The sequence below is a fragment of the Nycticebus coucang genome, chromosome 8 (genome assembly GCF_027406575.1).
Source record: "Nycticebus coucang isolate mNycCou1 chromosome 8, mNycCou1.pri, whole genome shotgun sequence".
NCBI classification, from domain to species: Eukaryota; Metazoa; Chordata; class Mammalia; order Primates; family Lorisidae; genus Nycticebus; species Nycticebus coucang.
The window spans coordinates 66,652,645-66,675,203 of record NC_069787.1 but is presented as its reverse complement, the minus strand read 5'-3'; the positions used below and the strand labels follow the sequence as shown (position 1 = coordinate 66,675,203).

Sequence of the window (22,559 nt, the reverse complement as noted above, 5' to 3'; positions counted from 1 at the left end):
CCTAAGGATTAACTTTTGTGCTTTTTTTTTTTTTTTTTGTTCACTGCTATTATCAATTACACGTTTCAATTTGGTTGGCTAAATTAAATTTGTTGCAGGATTTGGCCCTGCTCTTTTCTCTGGAATTTCCTTGTGGCTTTTTTGCTCAGGGTATTTTATCATCAAATTGTCTTATTAAGCTCTCATACACATGACACTGGCTATGCACTGTATATGCTACAAGTCAAATAGCTGGGGATTCTATTCTGTTCTATAAAAAGATAAGGTTCTGGCTTGGAGTCACATTCCATCTCTTGGAATTTTGTTCTGGCTGGATTGAAATACTGTTAGAGAACAGTTTGGTGAGAAGTTGCTTGGGGGGCAAGAGTTGAATGAGTTCATATGAAAAAGGAATGTGACTTGAAACAGAGGGAGTAGCAGGGTAGATAAGAAGCCAGCTTCTAAGCTGGGAGGGGAATGGAAGAAACAGATTTTAAAGATTCAAAAGGAGCAGTGGTCTTAAAACAGCAAGTCAAATTGCTTGCCAGAGCTCCACTCTGTCTAAATATAAGGTTTTTGGTTTAAGTCAACTTGACAGCAGAATATGTTACTTAGTTTTTGGTAATCAGTTTATTGTTAAAGAAAATGCATCTTACAAGGGTACATGTGAAACTTAGTAAATGTGGAATGTTAATGTCTTAGCACAATAACTAAGAAAATGCCAGGAAGGCTATGTTAACCAGTGTGATGAAAATGTGCCAAACGGTCTATGAAACTAGTGTATGGTGCCCCATGATCACATTAATGTACACAGCTGTGATTTAATGAAATAAAAAAAAAAAGAAAAAAGAAAATGAAGACAACATACTATCCAGAATTTTGAAATACTGAAGCAGGACTATGTATTACCACACATACTTCTAAAGCTGGCCTACAAAATTCTTTCAACAGACCTAATATTTGAGTTGATTTCAATAGCCAAATTCAGATGTGAGTTTCACATGCCATGGGTTTATTTATTTCCCTTTTTTAGCTCTTAGATTGTGTTTGGTTTAAAATTTTGTTTCTTTTCTTGGCAGATAAAAGAAACTAAATATAGAGAAAAAATTCTATCTGAAAATTCCTTCTGATAAGAGAGGAATAATTGTGCTTGAAAAGATGTGCTTGAATCTGAATTGCTACATTAATATTAACTTTGTTCAAAAGAACAAGTAAGCGGAGTGCTGGGACAATTACAGTAAATCATTTATTTCACACTCAAGTCCCTAATCTGTTTTGTAGTCTTCCTGGGAGGATAGATCTACATACGCTTGTAGGGGTGAGGGGGAAATGCCTCTTTCCCTCAAAATTTTGCTGAAAGACCAATTTACAATTAAGGCAGATTAATAAAAGAAAGGCTTACTTACCATGTACAAGGGGAGAATCACAGAGGATTACTCAGTATCCCAGTGGGGATCCAGATATTTTTATACACACCTTTTAGAGATGAAGGCAGGGAGATGAAGCATGTAGATAATTCTGCATAGGTGCAATAAACACTAGGGAGGATGAATATTATACTTGGGAGAAGGAATGGATGGGGTGGGGGAAACAGATCGACTTGTAAATTAACCTGAGAGAGAAGGTATTATGCTTTAAATAATTTGGGCTAGGTCCAGTTGCATTCTTGATCTTTTTTCCTGCAATATATTGAGATAACTGGAAGAAGAAGGGAAGTCCATTGTCCTTTTTGATGGGTCAGTCTGATTTATGCAAAGAGGGCAAGCCTCTTCCAAAGGCCTGTTAAACTCTAAGAGCCTTTAGTTTAACATATTCTTTTATATCAAGGAGTCAAATTTGGGGGTAAAATTTCTCTGAGCTTCTTCACAGTATAATAAATAGAAAGGCAAACCCTTTGTCTCATTCATTTCACACATGAATCCTTATGCAAAGCTGACTCAAACTCATTCAGCAATTGGTGGTAATTGAATTGTGACAGTGTTCTTAGGTTGTGTTAATCTCCCACTGGATGGAAGCCCACTACCACAGTCACGTCCAATCTGGTTTTATTTTAAACATCTTTTAAAAATCAGGGTTAACAGCTTTCACTGCTCATAAAATTAAGTTGACTTGTTAACATTTTATGACCCAGAGAGGTAGGTTATCATAGGCAGAAAACGTAAAAGCAAATGAACTATAGCTTGGATTTATTTTTTTGCCAGTGAACATAAAGCATACAATTTTTTCTTTTTCTTTCCTTTTTTTTTTTTTTTGTTAGAGACAAAATCTTCCTCTGTTCCCCAGGCTAGAGTCCAGTGGTGTGACTATAGGTCGTATCTCATCCCAATCTGACTCCTAGGCTCGAGGGATCCTCCTGCCTCAGCCTTGAGAGTAGCTAGGACTATAGACACCCACCACAATACCTAGCTAATCCTAATTTTTTTTTTTTGTAGAGACAGGGTCTCACTATGTTGCCTAAGGTGATCTTGAACTCCTGGGCTCAAGTGATCCTCCTGCCTTGGCCTCCCAAACTGCTGGGATTTTAGGTACAAGCCGCTGTGCCTGGCCTTAAAGTAATCTTAACAGCAAAATCATGATGGCAGTCACTTCTGAAAATTATGTGAATTGCACAGATGATAGTCATGCTAAGCTTGGATTCTAGGGCTTGGCTGCTTAGGGACTGCAGAAGCAATGGGAAGACTGAGGTTGGAGTGTGTGGCCAGCAAGAGCTGTTTTTATTCATGGTTATTCTTCAACCCCTAACATAGCCCCGACAGTTAATAAGCCTTTGGCAAATATTTGTAAAATGAACAAAGGGTGGAATGCTAGGAGTTGTCTCAGTGGCATTGCCAGCTCGTCAGGGAAAGTACCAGACGAGCCATCTGGATGTGAGCCAGGAAAGTGAGCAGGTGAGGCCAATGAGGTAATGGGGGCAGGAAGATGGTGAGAAGCGGCGGAGGTTTTCTGCTGCGTTCTGCCTCTGACATCTGTTTGGCCTTCAGGGTTTCACGCGTGCTTTTCTGAGGGGCACGTTAGAAATGCACATTCTGATAAAGGCACAACAGAATGAAGCAGGGAAAGGAAAACCTTGAGACTGCAAAAGGGACCCAAGAAGAGCTCGGTAAGTATAAGGGCATAGAAAACATAGAAAAATGCTAAGTTCATTTATAAAGAAAACTTTTAATACTGATTCTTAAAAAGGCAATAAAATTAAAGAGGATAATTGCATTTATAGTATTCATTACGTTTTCCTCTTTTCAAAGCATAAAAATGACACTTGGGCTATCATATTTAGCGTAAGAGCTAATGACAAAGGTAGTCATGGGAGGTCCAAGGAGAGGAAACTAAGTGAACATGTTTTGTGCCAGAATTTATGACAAAGGCTTTGCATGCATCCTTCCCTCTGACGCTTACAATAAATTACTAACACTTGAGAAGCTCAGAATGCTTCACAGAGAACATGCAAGAAAACCTTTTATTTTTTCCTTAGAATAATCCTATAAGTAACATACAAATTATTATAAGTTTCAAATGCCAGTGAAGACAGGATAAGACAGTAAAATTTACCTTCCATCCTTGCCACTTTCCAGCCTCCCAATTCTTTTTATTTACATATATGTAAATAAATTATATTTTATTACATTTATAATTACATAAATTACATTATGATGGGACATGTAGCCTTCCAATTCTTTTTATTTACATATATGTATATATTATACATAACTGTTAAAATACGAAGATAATTTTTTTTTGTCTTTTTAAAAATTTCCAATTAATATGAGGGTACAAATTTTTAGGTTATAATGTTCTTACTTGCAAGGTAAAGTTCAAGTTGCAGAAGAGCCCTTTGCCTAAGGAGTGTGCACATCAGGTGAGATCCCGCCAAATGCCCTCTCTCTTCCCTCCAATTGTTCTCCCCCTCCCTTCTCGCTCCTCCCCCTTGCTAGACTATATTTGTGTTTTATCATTCCTATAAGCATGTAATTGTTTATATATTGGTATGAAGGTAATTATTGAGCAGCACAATTTAATTCATTGGAACATAAATATAAGATGATTTAATTTTTTAGAAATGACTTTTTCCTAGATGTGATATCTACCACCCAAAAAAGGGGGGAAGTATTTTTGAGACAGTCTCACTCTGTCACCCTGGGTGCCACTCACAGCAACCTCAAACTCTTGGACGCAAATGATCCTCCTGTCTCAGCCTCCAGAGTAGCTGAGACTACAGGTGCCCACCATGACCAGGTAGTTTTTCTATTTTTTGTAGAGAAGGGGTCTCCCTCTTGCTCGGCTGGTCTTGAATTCCTGAGCTTGGGTAATCTTCCTGCCTTGGCCTCTCAGAGTGCTAGGATTATAGGTGTATATACCCGGCCAAACTTCTCCCTTTTTTGGGTGGTAGATGGATTCCTTAGTGAAATCCCAGCCCTTTTTATATAACTTCCCTGCTATTTTCAGTTATTAAAGTGCTTTCATTTTGGTATTTAATATTACATTTGTTTTAAAACTTTAGTTTTAAATGCAGTTCAGAGAGAGTCTTCTCCTCTACGCCAGGGAAGGCCAGCCTGTATAGGAGGGTCTGTATAGGAGTGAGGCAGGGAGCTTGCTGGCAGCTTTTTCTCTGCTGTCCATCTCATATTGTAGCATTTGTGAGTTTAATGAGGTTGGTGAAAGTATCAAGATGCCCCTTGCAAGAGAGGCTTGTTTCCATTCAGCATTGGTAGGCATGGCAGCCCTTTGTCATGTTTAGGTCAGAACCTCTCCCAGCCAAGGATGGTATCTATTTTCATTCTTTGGTGAGGCACATCTTTTCTCCCTGCCATACGTGACTATGGTGGTTCTAAGAATGTTACTGTGAGTTCTGTACTTTTCCCTGAGGCTGAATTAGTGAGAACAAAGAAAGAGGACAAGTGGTTTGAGGAAAAGGAAAGAGAAGTTTATTAAGTTTGCTGCCAAATAAGAAGAATGGCAGACTAGTGTCTCAAAAGACTGCCATCCACCTTTAAGCAGAAATATAGAACTTTTTAAAAGAGGATGTTCAGAGGTTGGGCTTGGGTCTCTGCGACACGTGGCTTTGGGCTGTTGTTCTTTAACTACAGTTGATGTCTTTGGTAGACCATATCTTCAGTGCAGATGGTTTTGTGACCTCTGGACAATTCTGTTGAGCTATCTCCTGAGGTTTAAGATACTAGAAAACAAAGAACAAAGAATATTTTCTGCCTCTTTAATTACTGGCCTTGGGCAAGAATATATGTTTAATTCCCAAAAAAGGTTAGGGGTTTTAAAGAGACACTTTATGTCTGTTATACTCTTCAATTATACTTGTATCAGTAAAGCAGGGGCAGGTGGCTTATTGAAAGATACTCATAATATTTTACAATTGTCATTTAGAAGTACATGCTGGTTATTTTCTATCAGTGAGAATTCAGTTATCTCCCATTGTATACGCAGAACAAATAATCGAAGAAAGGTTAGCCGGGATGTCAAGGCCCCCAGGAACAGATCACCTTCAGTGGCCTTCTCGGTAGCCAGTGGCCTGATTTCTCTTGGAAACCTGAATGTCTCTTTTTGAGTGACTAGGAAAATACATGATGGCCTCCTGCTTGGGCTTAGCCGCAGCCTGCATAGGGGCCATTATTTCAGTTGCGTACATAACGTCCTTATTTCCTGCTGTTAGGAGCCCCCTTTCTTCTAGATGGCACTGTGAGCATGCGTGGTCATACAAGCACATTTAGAGTTTGCAGACAGCTCAGCTGTCTGGGCTGACGTCACAGGCGGCAGTGCCATGGCTCTCAGTACCCATCATTTCATGACCACAGCATATCCAGGCCTTCGTCAACCATTGTTCACAAAGCTGCTCCTGTTGGTGAAAAGATCCCAATCTGGCTCTGGCATTGGCTGATCTAACAGATCTGTCCTTCTAGAATAGACAGCTTCCAGGACCTCTATACAGTCTTGCTGCAAAGGCTTATTCTCTTCAGCTGGTACTAGGGTAGGATTAAGAGTAGACACAGTCTTTAATTTAATACTGGTATTATCCAAAAGGATGGCCTGGTTTCTGCAATCAACCAATAACCTCCCTTCTGTTCTAATAAAGCCAGAACCTGCTGGGGGGCATGTCCTAAACAGGTTGTTCTAAGGTGAGTTTTGCGGCCTCTTGTAACAAGTCACAAGTAGTTGTTCCTGCCTGGAAGCAAGGAGCCCATCCTCTCACAGTATTGTCCAGTTGCTTTGGCAAGTATGCCACTAGTTGTGGGGTGTCTTCCAGTATCTGTAATAGGACTCCAAGGCTCATTTCTTGTTTTCTATGAATGTGTAATTTAAATTCTTTTTTTTTTTTAATTTTCTTTTATTAAATCATAACTGTATACAATGATATGATTATGGGGCATCATACACTCACTTCATAAACCATTCGACACATTTTTATCACAGTGGTTAACATAGCCTTTCCGGCGTTATCTCAGTTACTGTGCCAAAACATTTACATTCTACATTTACCAAGTTTCGCAAATACCCCTGTAATATGCACCACAGGTGTGATCCCACCGATTCCCCTCCCTCTACCCACCCCCCCTTCCCACTTCCCCCTATTGTTAAGTTGTAGCTGGGTTATAGCTTTCATGTGAGAGTCCCAAATTAGTTTCATAGTAGGGCTGTGTACATTGGGTATTTTTTCTTCCATTCTTGGGATACTTTACTAAGAAGAATATGTTCCAGCTCCATCCATGTAAACATGAAAGAGGTAAAGTCTCCATCTTTCTTTAAGGCTGCATAGTATTCCATGGTATACATATACCACAATTTATTAATCCATTCGTGGATCGATGGACACTTGGGCTTTTTCCATGACTTAGCTATTATGAATTGGGCTGCAATAAACATTCTGGTACAAATATCTTTGTTATGTTGTGATTTTTGGTCTTCTGGGTATATGCCCAGCAGAGGAATTACAGGATTGAATGGCAGATCTATTTTTAGATCTCTGAGTGTTCTCCATATATCTTTCCAAAAGGAATGTATTAATTTGCATTCCCACCAGCAGTGCAGAAGTGTTCCCTTTTCTCCGCATCCACGCCAGCATCTCTGGTCTTGAGATTTTGTGATATAGGCTAGTCTCATTGGAGTTAGATGATATCTCAAAGTAGTTTTGATTTGCATTTCTCTGATGATTAAAGATGATGAGCATTTTTTCATATGTCTGAAGGCCTTGCGCCTGTCTTCTTCAGAGAAGTTTCTCTTCAAATCCCTTGCCCAGCCTGCGATGGGATCCCTTGTTTTTTTCTTGCTGATGCGTTTGAGTTCTCTGTGGATTCTGGTTATTAAACCTTTGTCAGAGTTATACCCTGCAAATATCTTCTCCCATTCTGAGGGCTGTCTGCTTGCTCTGCTTACTGTGTTCTTAGCTGTGCAGAAGCTTTTTAGTTTGATCAAGTCCCAGTAGTGTATTTTTGAAGCTGCTTCAATTGCCCGGGGGGTTCTCCTCATGAAATACTCGCCCAGACCAATTTCTTCAAGGGTTTTCCCTGCATTCTCCTCTAGTATTTTTATAGTTTCATGTCTTAAGTTTAAATCTTTAATCCAATGAGAGTCTATCTTAGTTAATGGTGAAAGGTGTGGGTCCAATTTCAGTCTTCTGCAGGTTGCCAGCCAGTTCACCCAGCACCATTTGTTAAATAGGGAATCTTTTCCCCACTAAATGTTTTTAATTGGCTTGTCAAAAATCAAATAGCGGTAAGTAGCTGGATTCATCTCTTGGTTCTCTATTCTGTTCCAGATATCTACTTCTCTGTTTTTGTGCCAATACCATGCTGTTTTGATCACTATCGATTTGTAGTAAAGTCTGAGGTCTGGTAGTGTGATTCCTCCTGTTTTGTTTTTATTTCTGAGTAATGTCTTGGCTATTCGAGGTTTTTTCTGATTCCATATAAAACGAAGTAATGTTTTTTCAAGATCTTTAAAATATGACAGTGGAGCTTTAATAGGGAGTGCGTTGAAATTATATATTGCTTTGGGTAGTATGGACATTTTGATAATGTTGATTCTTCCTAGCCATGAGCATGGTATGTTTTTCCATTTGTTAACATTTTCAGCTATTTCTTTTCTTAGAGTTTCATAGTTCTCTTTATAGAGATCTTTCACGTCTTTTGTTAGGTAAATTCCCAAATATTTCATCTTCTTTGGCACTACTGTGAATGGGATAGAGTCCTTAACTGCTTTTTCAATTTGACTGTTGTTGGTGTATATAAAGGCTACCGATTTATGAATGTTGAGTTTGTAACCTGAGACGCTGCTGTATTCCTTGATCACTTCTAGGAGTTTTGTAGTAGAGTCCCTAGTGTTTTCCAGATACACAATCATATCATCTGCGAAGAGCGAGAGTTTGATCTCTTCTGACCCTATATGGATACCCTTGATCGCCTTTTCTTCCCTAATTGCGGTGGCTAAAACTTCCATTACAATGTTGAAAAGCAATGGAGACAATGGGCAGCCTTGTCTGGTTCCTGATCTGAGTGGAAATGATTCCAATTTAACTCCATTCAATATGATATTGGCTGTGGGTTTGCTGTAGATAGCCTCTATCAGTTTAAGAAAAGTCCCTTCTAGACCAATTTTCTTGAGTGTTCTGATCATGAAGGGATGCTGGATATTATCAAAAGCTTTTTCTGCATCAATTGAGAGAATCATATGGTCTTTGTTTTTTAATTTGTTTATGTGCTGAATTACATTTATAGATTTACGTATATTGAACCAGCCTTGAGACCCTGGGATAAAACCAACTTGGTCATGATGTATAATTTGTTTGATGTGTTGTTGGATTCTGTTTGTTAGGATCTTGTTGAATATTTTTGCATCTATATTCATTAGTGATATTGGTCTATAATTTTCTTTTCTTGTTGGGTCTTTTCCTGGTTTGGGGATCAGGGTGATGTTTGCTTCATAGAACGTGTTGGGTAGTCTTCCTTCTTTTTCTACATTTTGGAACAGGTTGAGTAATATAGGTACTAATTCCTCTTTAAAGGTTTGGTAGAATTCTGACGTGAAACCATCTGGTCCCGGGCTTTTCTTTTTAGGGAGGTTTTGTATAGTTGATGCTATTTCTGAACTTGATATGGGTCTGTTCAACATTTCCACTTGATTCTGGTTAAGTCTTGGAAGGTGGCGTGCTTCCAAGTATCGGTCTATTTCCTTCAGATTTTCATATTTCTGAGAATAAAGTTTCTTGTAATATTCATTAAGGATTTTTTGGATTTCTGATGAGTCTGTGGTTATTTCGTCTTTGTTGTTTCTGATTGATGATATTAGAGATTTTACTCTTTTTTTCCTGATTAGGTTGGCCAGGGGTTTATCTATTTTATTGACCTTTTCAAAAAACCAGCTTTTTGATTTATTGATCTGTTGTATTATTCTTTTGTTTTCAATTTCATTTAATTCTGCTCTAATTTTGGTTATTTCTTTTCTTCTACTGGGTTTGGGGTTGGAATGTTCTTCCTTTTCCAGTTGCGTGAGATGTCCCATTAAGTTGTTAACTTCCTCTCTTTCCGTTCTCTTGAGGAAGGCTTGCAGTGCTATAAATTTCCCTCTTAGAACTGCCTTTGCAGTGTCCCAGAGGTTCCGATAGTTTGTGTCTTCATTGTCATTTTGTTCCAAAAAATTGGTGATTTCTTTCTTAATCTCATCTCTGACCCAGCTATCATTCAGCATAAGGTTATTTAACTTCCATGTTTTTGTATGGGTATGCAGATTCCTGTTGTTACTCAATTCAAGTTTTATTCCATGATGGTCCGAGAAGATGCATGGAATAATTTCTATTCCTTTAAATTTACTGAGGTTAGACTTGTGACCTAAAATGTGATCAATTTTGGAGTAAGTTCCGTGGGCTGATGAGAAGAATGTGTATTCAGTTTTGTTGGGATGAAATGTTCTGTAGATGTCTGCTAAATCTAAATATTGGATGGTTAGGTTTAAATCTAAGATTTCTTTGCTCAGCTTCTTTCTGGAGGATCGATCCAACACTGCCAAGGGAGTGTTGAAATCTCCAACGATTATGGAGCTGGAGGAAATCAAGTTACTCATGTCTGTTAGAGTTTCTCTTATAAATTGAGGTGCGTTCTGGTTGCGTGCATAGATATTAATAATTGAGATCTCGTCATATTGAGTATTACTCTTAACAAATATGAAGTGACCATTCTTGTCCTTCCTTACTTTTGATGGTTTAAAGCCTACTGTATCTGCAAATAAAATTGCAACACCTGCTTTTTTCTGATTACCATTTGCCTGAAATATGGATGACCATCCTTTCACCCTGAGTCTGTATTTGTCTTTTAAGTTGAGATGTGACTCTTGTATGCAACAAATATCTGGCTTGAGTTTTTGTATCCAGTCAGCTAACCTATGCCTCTTTAGAGGACAGTTTAAGCCATTCACATTGATGGAGAGTATTGATAAGTCTGGTGGAATTTTGGGTATCGAGTTTTTCAAAGGTCCAGTGGACATTTTTAATCCTTTCGCCAGTGTGGAAGTTGGAGTTTGATCCGAAGATTCTGAGTGAGTTTACTTTTGTGGTATAGGATTGGGTTGGTCATTGTGGAGGATAGGTCTGAGAACATCCTGAAGAGCTGGTTTACTTATGGCAAATTTTTTCAACATATGAATGTCATTGAAGTATTTAATTTCTCCATCATAGATGAAACTCAGTTTAGCTGGATACAAGATCCTGGGTTGAAAGTTTTTTTGCTTTAGGAGATTAAAAGTTGATGACCAGCCTCTTCTTGCTTGAAAAGTTTCAGCAGAGAGATCTGCAGTTATTCTAATATTCTTACCTTTGTACGTTATAGTTTTCTTTCGCCGGGCTGCTTTGAGAATCTTCTCTTTCATGTTAACTTTAGTGAAGCTAATTATGATATGTCTGGGAGATGGCTTATTGGGGTTGAATCGTGCTGGGGTTCTGAAGCTGTCTGCTATCTGAATTTCAGATTCTCTAGGCATGTCTGGAAAATTTTCTTTCATAATTTCATGTAGAAGGGCCTCTGTGTCCTTGGCAGCTACTTCATCAGTCTCCGAAATTCCTATAACCCTTATGTTGTTTTTTTTCGAATTATCTGAGAGCTCTCTGAGTGAGTGATCCGTTTTTGCTCTCCATTTCTCTTCCTCTTTGAGAGATTGGGAGCGTTCGAAGACTTTATCTTCAATGTCAGAAATCCTTTCTTCTGCTTGCTCCATTCTGTTACTGAGGGATTCTACTGTATTTTTCATATCTTTGAGGGCTGTAAGTTCTTGTTTCAGTGTGTCTAAGTCTTTGGTGGTTTTGTCTTTAAATTCGTTAAATTCTTGAGACAATTTTTGAATTTCTCCTCGAATTCCTAATTCCATTTTATTAATCTTGTCTGCAAACCAAATTCTGAATTCGACTTCTGACATCTCAGCCAGTTGTTTATGAATGGGATCTTCAATCACATCTGCCATATCTTTTCTTGGGGGGGTTGATCTATTCTGGTTATTCATGTTACCAGAGTTTTTCCGCTGATTCCGCCCCATGGTTTACTCCCTTTGGTTTTTCCCCTGGGGTTTTATCGAGGGCCCGTACAGTGTTGTGGCCTGAGAAACTGGGGCCCTGTCTGGTGTGGTGGAGCAAAGTGGTTCTGTCTTGTTTTCAGCTGGTTTCTGTTCGATCCTATTGCAACTTCTACTCTGGCTTGAAGTCTCAGCTGTGTGGAAAAATCAGCAATTAAGTCACCCCGCCTGCCCACCTCTGGCCCCAGTTGGAAAAGGAGAATCAAACCTTCCTACAATCGCACACCCAGGGCACCGCCTGAAGAGTCCTCAGTCTATTAGCCCAGTTCAAAAGGTCCGAATCAACTGTCTCAATCGGCACTTGTCTCGGGTGGAAGGGTTCAAGAGGTCTCTGGGAACTGGATCACAGGGGCCTGGTGACTCCTCTGACACGGCTCACCCCAGTGCAGCGTGGAGTCAGGAGGAGCCACCCAGCAAACAGAGCAGTCTGGGAAGGTTGACGTCTCCTTCCCCACTTTGCCCCGGACCCAGTCACTGGTATCTCTGCAGATGGCTAACCCAGTTGCCTGCAGTGAACAGACACTCCAGGGGTTTGCACCTGCCTGAATCGCAAGGAAGTCTGCCAGGCCCCCGCAGACTGCCGCTATCTAGCAGGAGGAGATGGGGCCTGACATCTTTGAGTGTTTGATGCAGGTGATGGGAAGGAGGTGTTCACTCAGGCTTAGCCCCGTCCCTGATGCATGCTGCTAACAGAACAGAACAGAACAGACAACTTTGTGAGGTTCTGTCTCTGTTCTTGTCGTCGCCTACAGGAGACGGGCTGTTTTGAGTTCAAACGTCTTTGCTGCTGGAGAATTGCGTCTGAACACCTCTCTGGGTCGGCCCCGCCCTGGAGGCTTCCGGGTTTGTGAGCCGTGTCACCGGTGGCCTCCTCTGGTTGCCCAGGGAGACAGGGGGTGTGGCCTCAGAATATCCAGAAGTGAGCGTTCTGCCGTTAAAGAAAAAACGGCTGTTGATCTACCTCCAGGGAACTGCTGCTCTGGTGTGGGCACTCAGGCGACCCTTTTCTCCTCTGTCCCACGCCCCAGAGTCAGCACTGAGCGGCCGCAGTTTGTGCTGGGTCCACACCCCTTAAGAGATCCCCCAAGAATCAGAACTCTTGGGGGATGGGCCCCCAGACCCCGATTGGGAGTGGGGCGGGGGGAAGCTAGAGTTTCATTCAGTTTCACGCAATACTACGGTCCGGGGAGGGCTCCTGCACTGCACCGCAGGGAAGTGCCGCCAAGGCTTGGTTTCCCCTCAGCAGAGTGCCCTCTCCTCGCTCACGTGTCCCAGAGTCAGCGCTGCCCTGACGCAGCTCAGGCACTGTGCACTCCCCTCGAGAAATCACCCAAGGAGCTGAACTCCTGGGGGATAGGCCCTCAGACCCCGAGTGAGAGTAGGGGTTCTCAGCTCTCAGCAGGGAGGCCAGAGTCTGATTCAGTCTTGGGCCCCGTATGCCTGGGGAGGGTTGCTGCACTGCACCGCAGGGAAGTGCCGCGAGGCGTGACTCAGCCCGGTGCCCTCTCCTCACTTGCGCGCCTCAGAGTCAATGCTGACCAGTCGCAACTCGGGGACTGTCCACTCCCCTTGAGAAATCACCCAAGGATCCGAACTCCTGGGGGATAGGCCCTCAGACCCCGAGTGAGAGTAGGGGTTCCCAGCTCTCAGCCGGGAGGCCAGAGTCTGATTCAGTCTTGGGCCCCATATGCCCGGGGAGGGTTGCTGCACTGCACCGCAGGGAAGTGCCCCGAGGCGTGACTCCCCCTCAGCCCGGTGCCCTCTCCTCACTCGGCGTGCCTCAGAGTCAATGCTGACCAGTCGCACTCAAGGGGACTGTCCACTCCCCTTGAGAAATCTCCCAAGGATCCGAAGTCCTGGGGGACAGGCCTCCAGACCTCAGTGGGCGGGAGGGGAGCGCCGGGGATTCAGGGTTGCCGGCAGAGGATTCCCAAAGTTTTATTCAGCCCTATGTCCGGCAGGAGAACGCCACGGCACCCCAGTAGGGGAGGTAGGTCCAGTTTTTAGAAGGTCTCTCCCGTGGAGAGACCGTGAAAATTAAAGGGCTCTAATTTCTGCCCGCTTGTTCAATTTCTGCCCGCTTGTTCAATTATGGGGCTCTAGAGCCGGTCTCATGGGGGAGGGGGACTCCCGTCCGCTTGGTGGTGGATTTTGTACCTTTTGTTTGCGTCCTTGTGATCACAACTTGCCTCAGCGGTGTTGATGTGCGTTCTTCAGCCTTCTCTCTTGGTGAGGCTCAAGTCCACCAGGATACTTACTAAATTCCTGTCCCTTAACTCTCCTTCTGGACGGGAGCCTTTGTTGAAAGCTGGCTTCAGTCCGCCATCTTGTCTCCCCGCCCTCTGTAATTTAAATTCTTTCTGCAAGTCTGGCAACTCCAGAGTGGGGGCAGTTGTAAGATTCTTTCATTTCTCAAAGGCATTTTGACAGTCTGTTGTCCAGATAAGGGACTCCACGTCTATACCTGTAAGGACCTCATACAAGGGCTTTGCTATTAGTTCAAAGTTTGGGTCCAGATGTAATGGAACCCTGCCATTCCTAGGAATCTGTGCAGTTGTCTTTTATTTTGGGGCACCTTAAGATTCAAGGTGACTTGCTTTCAGTATGACATTAGGCTGCAGGTTCCCTTGCTAATTTTCAACCCCAAATAGTAACCTGCTATTTGGAAATCTGCCTTTTAGGGTGATACTTTATAGTCACACGAAGCCAGATGATTTAGCACAGCCAATGTATTTGTGAGACAGTGATCATAATTGGGCCTGGCTATAGGTAAATCATCCATATATTGTAACAGGATCCCTTGGCTCAATTGCAGCTCCCATAGGTCTCTTGCTAAACTCTCACTAAACAAGGTAGGAAAGGTTTCCAGCTCCTGAGGGAACATTGTCCAGCAGTACCCTGTGGTCATCCTGGCCTCAGGATCCTGCCATTCAAATGAACTGTGTCTCTTTTTCCAAAGGAATGAAAAAGAAAGCATCTTTTAAATCTACTCCTGAATACCATTTATAGTCACCTGGTACTATTGTTAGAAAAGTATATGGGTTTGGAACCACAGGGCGAATGTCTTATACACTATCACTGGCGGCACATGATCCTGTACTAATCTACACTCACTGGTATGGGGCTTCTTGACAGGCAAATTGGCATATGATAAGGGGACTGGCAAGGAAAAATTAGTACATGCTCTAGAAATCTGTTCAATATAGGCTGAATTCCTTCCAATGCTTCCTTTCTGAAAGGGTATTATTTCTTAAGAGGGCGTAAAGTCCCTTCTTTTAACAGAATGGTAATTCAGAGTTCTACTTGACCATCTGTCCTTACTCACTTTTTAGTAGACCTCAGGATGAGTAAGATTTGTTTCTTCTTGTCAGTCAGCAGACAATGAAATCAGAGAACATTTTCAGGAGAGTCTTTCAGGTAGAGTTGTTGCTTTTCTGGGAAAGTAGTTCTCTGGGCATTCATCTTACGTAACAAATCATGGCATAGAAGGAGTGTTGGACAGCCAGGCATGTATAAGAAACTGTGTCTCAATTTTTGTTCTCCCAGTTGGCACTCAAGAGGTTGGAGTATGGGTCGTTGTTGGGTCTGACCAGTTACCCTCACCACTGCCACTGTATACTTGCTAAGGGAAGTTTTTTTTTTTTTTTTTTTGAGGCAGAGTCTTACTTTGTTTCCCTTGGTAGAGTGCTATGGCATCACAGCTCATAGCAACTTCAAACTCTTGGGCTCAAGTGATTCTCTTGCCTCAGGTTCCAAAGTAGCTGGGACTACAGGTGTCCACTGCAATGCCCGGCTAATTAAGGGAAGTTAATTTAGAATTTAGGACAGAAAAGGTAGCTCCAGTGTCAATTAAAAAGTCCACTAATTGAGTCTCCCCCGTCAATTGTACCTGGGGCTCTTGTGGGGATATTTGGATTAGGGCCACAGTGAGGCCTGGGATCCCAGGCTCCCTCATTCATCATCTGAGTCCTGGACTTGAGGAACCATTTGCTCTCTTGGGGGTTTCTTGTTACCTGGAGTCCTTTACAATTTTGGGCCTTGTTTTTTACAATGTCCTTTCTCTTTACAAAAAACACATTTCAATGTGCATTTTCTGCCCTTTCATTTTGACTATATCAAAGGACCCTTGGTTGGTGCAGCTACCAGAACACACATAGGTTTCAGTTTGTGTTCTTTTCTAGTGTTACATAGTTTAAAGGCAAGTCAACAAGTTGTAAGGGATTCACGCCAGTTGCCCCTCTACACACTGTAGTTTCCTGTAAAAATCATATTAACCATGCACATATTTTCAGGGGCCTCTGGTTCTGCATTTATATATTTCTGATATGCCTGATAGATGCATTCCAAAAATTCAGAGGAATCTTTATCAGCTCTTTGTTATAATTCTTGGACCTTGTTTAAACTCCTCCGTCTAGGCACCCCTCCTCCCGACCCCCAAAATACTCTTTTGATAATGATTTATTCTCACACTGTCTGTGTTCACTGTAGGATCCCAATTTGGTTCTGCCATTGGAATGGCAGCACTGGTGTCTGGGGTCTGATAGGATCCTCACCATGGAGATGCTATGCTTCCCCCTTGGCCTTGTCCACCACCAATCTATGCTTATCTGCCGTAGTCATGTATTCAGTATGGTCTGTATGTTTGCCCGAGTGTTCTGGTGTGTCACAAAGATGGCTGTGAACAATTCTCATTCTCTGAGGGTCCTCTCTGTAGGTTGAGTTCGAATTTTTCCAATTCAATAAGTCAGAGGTACAAAATGGGATATAAGTCCAATAATACCTTGCTGATTGTTCTAGAGCATCCAAGTCCCCTATCAGATGTTGCTGTAATGGAAATTGCCTCGCCCCAGCTGTAGGTACCCTTTAGCCAAACTGAGTTCCCTGCTGGGTCTTAGAAGGAGACTGTTCCCATTCCTGAGTCATCATCTGGTGGGCCTGGGAACTGAATTGGTTCTCGTTGTGCCTTCCCCAACCATGGGCCCTTCCGCTGGCGGTGTCAGGCATAGGGGAGGTGGCAGTTGGGGAACAAGGTTCTGTGAAATTTGGATTGAAAAGGCTTATGAGATTCAACCCGGTTGATTACTCCTCAATTTTATCACCCCATGTCTGACTATCTTTACAGACTGGTGGGGAGGTTTCCTTTGCACCATTAACTTTGTCACAGGCCTTTCAGTCTTTTTATTAAGCAATCACATGAAAGATTTATACTTTTGTGATCTTGTCCCATTTGCCTGGCTTTAGACAAAATAATTCTAGTTGTAAGATAGTATAATAATTTAAGGTTCCATTCAATGATCACTTCTCCTCACACTCTAGAATGTATATTGACCAGCAGTATTGCAATACAACATCATTCTCTTTTTATACATAGGCTTACAGCTGTAAGTTGACCATTTAGCCAAGATTCTCCCCAAGAGACTTTTGGATGGAATAGAAATGGAGCCTTCTATCTAAAACAAAACTCGCACATAGCAACAGTAAACACAAGTTGACAAGTAGATAATACAGGGAATTCCCAGTGCAAACAGTCTCAATCTCAATGCCAAGGCCTACCAAACAAATGGGAACCACACAAAAGATAACTAAATTCTCCTAGTCCAGAAGGGAATAGATCCCCCTGGAATGGAGCCATTAATGGAACCCTGGTTCCCTGTTTCTGCTCAACCATGACTTCCATACCTGCAGAGTCACAAATGCCTTACTATAGGGCTGGAAGTTTCAAAACCTTCCCCTGATGGGGGAGGAATTAATTAAGGGTCTCAGTGTGCACACTGGGGAACTTGCCAAAAGGGCTGAGGCATAGCGACTCTTCTCAAATCCATTTCCTTTTCTTCAATGAGGTTCAGGTTGTGGGGAGTAGTGTCTAATCTGGGGAGGAGGAAATGGGAGTTCTGTGGAGCTAAACAGGCTACAGTAGCTGATGGGGTGGTTTCCCTCTCCCACCAAGAAAAGATGGTGCTCCTACTGGCAGTGACCAATGGCTTGACCCAGGGATGCTCCCCACCTCTTCCAGACATGGCAACAGTCATGTTGCTCCAGGGTGTCAGTGGGCCCAGCCATGGAAGTCAAATTTTATTACTGAAAGTTTGGCACTTGTCCCTCAGGCTGAATCAGCAAGAATGAAGAATAAGAACAAGTGATTTGAGGAGAAGGAAAGAGAAGTTTATTAAATTTGCTGGCAAATGAGGAGGGCGGTAGACTAGCATCTCAAAAGACTGCCATCCTTTAGGTGAGAACTTACCAAATTCTCACCTGACAGGTACAAAGTAGGGGCATATGGAATACCTCCTGCTGAAGGGCTGAACTACAACTTGGAATTTACCTAACAAATGCAAACAATGTAACCTGATCATACATCCTTTTATATTAATCTGAAATAAAAAAAGGAAAAAAAATACCCAAAGCTTAAAAAAAACCCAGGATATCAAATTACCTAAAAATTTAAGAAAAGATTCTCAACCTCATTAGCAATCAGAGAATACAAAGTATGATGAAATACAGACTCACCAGAATTGCTAAAAGTAAAATGACCCCAATGTTCAGAGTTAGAGATCTGGTGGGAAAATCAGTCTGGAAAACTCTTTGGCATCACCTAATAAACTTAAAGATACACACACACACACACACACACACACACATGCACGCACACCAGGATTTCCATCTTGCTGTTAAGCAGAAATACAGGGCTTTTCAAAAGCAGGGTTTTCAGAGGTTGGGCTCTATGTGACTAGTTTTACGTGTTGTGGCTTTGGGCTATTGTAGTTTAACAGTGGTTGATAGTTTTGGTAAACCTTATCTCTGGTGATGATGATCTTGTGACCCCTGGACAATTCTGTTGAACCATCTCCTGTGGTTTAAGGCACCAGAAGACAAAGAACGAAGAACGTTTTCGTTTGATTATCGACTTGGTCAGGAATGCAGGTTTTAGTTCCCCAAAAGGGTTGGGGGCTTAAAGAGACAACTTGGAATGCATTTTGCCCCTTTTCAGATCTTTACCTCTATTACAAGAAAGTTCTTTTAGTTGCAACTGCTTGCTGGAATCTCCATCTAGGGCTGGCGGATGCATATGGGATCTCACCACCCATGTCTGTCAGAAATCACGGATTTGGGAGTGTGGAGGTGATTCTGACTGACTCTTCACCAGGTAAACCCCCATTCCACTTGTCATCTGTCTTCAGTTTTCTTCTACTGAGGTTGTATGCAACAGATTGTTAGACCTGCTGGCCAAGCAGATATCAGACAGGGAATAAAATGCCAATCTTTTCTTCTTGAAGTTACCCTAATCTTTACAAGTGACTCTTCATGGAGCCTCAGTGGAGACTGTGCACTTTGTCTTGGGGAAAGGAAGGAATCCTCTGACCCTCCTGCATGGAGACTAGACACCAGAAGGAATTAGTCTCTTCCCATGAATTGATATTCTAAGAGTGGTGGCTCCCTCCCCTCTCAGTGCTCTCCTTACATGGACTAGAACAAGGACGTGTGGTGGGTAGTGATAGCACTGGTTTTGCATTTAAAAATTTTTTTTAGACAGCGTCCTGCTTTGTTGTCTGGGCTAGAGTTCAGTGGCATCATCATAGCTCACAGCAACCTCAAACTCTTGAGCTTAAATGATCTTTCTGCATCAGCCTCCTGAGTAGCTGGGACTACAGGTATTTACCACCATGCCCAGCTGATATTTCTGTTTTTTATGGTATGGCTCTTGCTCAGGCTGGTCTCAAACTCTTGTAATCTCAAACTCTCAAGTAATCCTCCTCCCTCAGCCTCCCAGAGTGCTGGAGTTAGAGGTGTACACCACCATGCCCAGCCTGATTCTGCATTTTGCTTCTTGCTGTAAGGTCCATGTGGAGGAGGGGGCCCTCGGTGGTGGCTGCTTTGTGCACAGAAAGCATAGAGTATTCAATCTTCAGCCCTGACCCTTATCTGGAATTCTGCTTCATGAAAAACATCCAAGTTGACATTCTTAGACACAGAATCTGCTGCTGTGCTTGCTTGCTATTCATCCTTCTGTACAAGACCTGTTCTCCCTCTTTTCGGTCCTGTAATACATCCTGAAAATCTGACTTCCATGGACTGTATCGCCTTGGCTCTCTTGTCTTCTTGCTTCTGATTGGTTTTGAGTCATGGGAGGCACTAGAAGGAAGTTGGAGAGTGGTAGAAAAGGAAGTTGAGGTATTTATAACATGGACCCTCTGTCCAAACTCAGGTTCCTCTGTGGTTTCAGCTGCTGCACTGGTGGGTCCTCTTCCGTAGCTCCAGCTGTAACTGTTCTCTCCTTTTTCTCCTTCTGTTTAAGGCTGGTGCTAATCCCTGGGGAATGTCACCATCTTATGTGAATTCCCTCAACACCTAGCTGTTCTTTTAACCCTGTGCATACTTTTGGAAAATCTCTTCATTAAAGTAATTTTAGTTACATCATTGAGTGGGCCATCTGTTTTCTGCTGTGTCTATGACAAATATGCTCCCCTTTTCCACTAGCAAAATATCCCTGGTTCCTCCATGTCATTACAAAGATATTTATTAAATTGAAACATGGCTGTATTCTGTAATTATGAGGAAACATCAGACATATCAAGATTGAGGAGACTGCTGCAAAATAACTACCTTGTACTATTTCAAAATGTCAAGGTCATGAAAGACAAAGGAAAAGCAAAGAACTAATATCACTGAAGGAAGATTCAGAGATGTGAGAAGTAAATGTAATGCTTGATCCTAGATCAGGAGGAAAAAAGTTTATAAATTTTGCTAACACAAAACATATACATACATATGTATACACACATACAGCTTGGAAAGAGGGAAGGATAAACAAATGTGATAAAATGTTAACTTTGTGAATCTGTGTAAAGGATCTATGGGAAGTCTTTGAACTATTTTTGTAACTTTTCTGCAAGTTTCAAAATAAAAAGGTAATATATTAACTGGACAATGTTTCATATTCCAGGTGAACATCTCCCAACTGCCCTGGTGCTGGCCATCTATTCAAATTGTCTCTCATTTTCCTCTGTTAAAAGCAGTCCTTCAGTGAACACCCTGTACACCTATCTTTCTGTACATGAGCCAGAATTGCTGTTGAATACAATTGAATTCAATGAATGGTCTTGCACATTTTACATTTTGGTACATTTTGGCAGGTTGCCAAAGACTCTGTCCATACCTACAATCAGTTTGTACTTTTGCAAAATTATGAGAAAGCTTTTCTAAAAAAAGTTAGATTGTAACCTGTACCAACGTAGTCTTTCAACCTGATAGAATGGAAGTCCCTAGAGGTTAGGAATTCAGTGAACTCTAAGTTATTTTCATAGTGTTCACTGCTTTTCCGCCTTATCTCTGACATTTTCAATGCCCTGCTTGTCTGTACCTTCCATTTGCCCTGGGATTTTGTGACACATCTTTCTGAGCCTAACTCTCTGAATTTCAGTTAGCCAGAAATGCTAGCAAATTTTAGTCAGGAGGGTAAAAAAGTTAAAATACTTTCAGATATTAATTATAGATGGTTTTTGGATCTATCATTACATGCTTTCTTTCATGAACATATATAACCAAGAACTGACAGTTATAATCCTTTAGAAAATCATTAAGTGATGTAACACCAAGGTTGAATTGGGAAAGTTATAAAATTGTTTTGCAGTTTGCAGAACACATTTATGTTTGGTCTTTGAATATAATCACAAAACGTTAAAGATGGAAAGCAAGTCACAGACCGTTTTGTCCACTTTCTTCTTTTGCAGATGTAGAAACCATGATTCACAGATCAACTGAAATCACACAGCTCATAGCTAGCAAAACAAGGATTAAGCATGAATTTTCTGATGGTTTTAAAGTGCTTATTTGTGCTTCACCTCTGTACATCTTAGAAGTACTGTATGTAGGCTGTGTTAGAAGTACTGTATATAGGGCTATGTAAGTGGTGCTGTGACTTCACTACATTCAGGGTGGGATGGTTGAAAGAAAATATTACTTCTATATCATAATGGAAAATTTGAGTAATGTGGTTTGTAGGAGACCAGGCACCAAGCTTGTGGAAGCAGTCACTGGCTCTTGAGGGAGGCACTGGGAGCGGGACAATCTCCTAGCTGGCATGGAGATGTTTGGCTGGCTGGAGACAAGCCCTCAAGCAGCTGCATGCATTAATGAGTGAAGATTGGGCCCTCATTAGCAAGCAGGTGTTATACATTGGACATTCTTGGTGCAGCAGGGTGGGAGTGGAGGGGCCGGGGGAGAGCACGTAGTGATCATTAAGTATGCAGCTCTTGTGCCTGGGTCTCCACACCTGTTGTATAATGCCTCCATAAAAGGCCACGGCAGAGGTTGCTCAGTGTTCTCCCTGGAATATGGGAAGCCCCCCACTTGCAGGCATTTGTACCTTCAATCTGTGGTCACGGCTGCTTTTATTCATGTGGCGACGGGGTGCCCACAGTGGGCACCAACATGATGGTGATGAGGATGGGACAGTAGATGAGCACTGACAGTGGCTGTGTAAATGATTTATATCTATCAAGCCCCCGATGAGAAATTGTAACTGGTAAATCAGGTACTTATCTTTTGATTGCTGGGAGTTGCATGAAAAAGGTACAATAATGCCATGAGTATTACAAATGTCTTAACATTATGTAAGCCCCAAAAGTTTTCCCCAAATGGTAATTCTACATTGCTTCATATACACAATGTCAAATATTACTATATTTGGAAATGACTAGATTTTCCTAGACAATTTGTGAAGCTGAACTTGGATGATTAAGTTCCTACTTCTCTTTATAATGGCATAATTTAAGCTAAGATTACACCATTCAGCTTTTGTAATTGAAATAAATAATTCTTCAAGTGGTTATGCCATAATGAGGAACAGTAATTTATAATACAAGTTTTAGAGCTAACCCTTCTCACCCTTGCCAAATCATTCATATTTAGTCTTGGAAATGCATTTTTGTATTAAGTTGGATGTGGCATATGTAACATTCTGGAAGATCAGAAAATTTCATGTAGAATCCTCAAGTTTGAAGGCAACTGGATCATATTTCTATCTT

The 22,559-nt window shown here is 41.7% G+C and overlaps 1 long non-coding RNA gene across 2 annotated transcripts in view; it reads left to right on the top strand.

The window, feature by feature from the left end:
* Positions 1-2,794: 2,794 nt before the first annotated feature.
* Positions 2,795-22,559, top strand: part of LOC128591959 (uncharacterized) — a 44,456-nt gene continuing 24,691 nt past the window's right edge. The window contains exons 1-2 of one of the 2 annotated variants that reach the window (XR_008381721.1): positions 2,795-2,867; positions 2,961-3,079. This is a non-coding gene — a long non-coding RNA (uncharacterized LOC128591959). Of the gene's footprint in view, positions 2,868-2,909; positions 3,080-22,559 lie in introns of those variants that run through there. The other variant, XR_008381720.1, reaches the window with a different exon arrangement.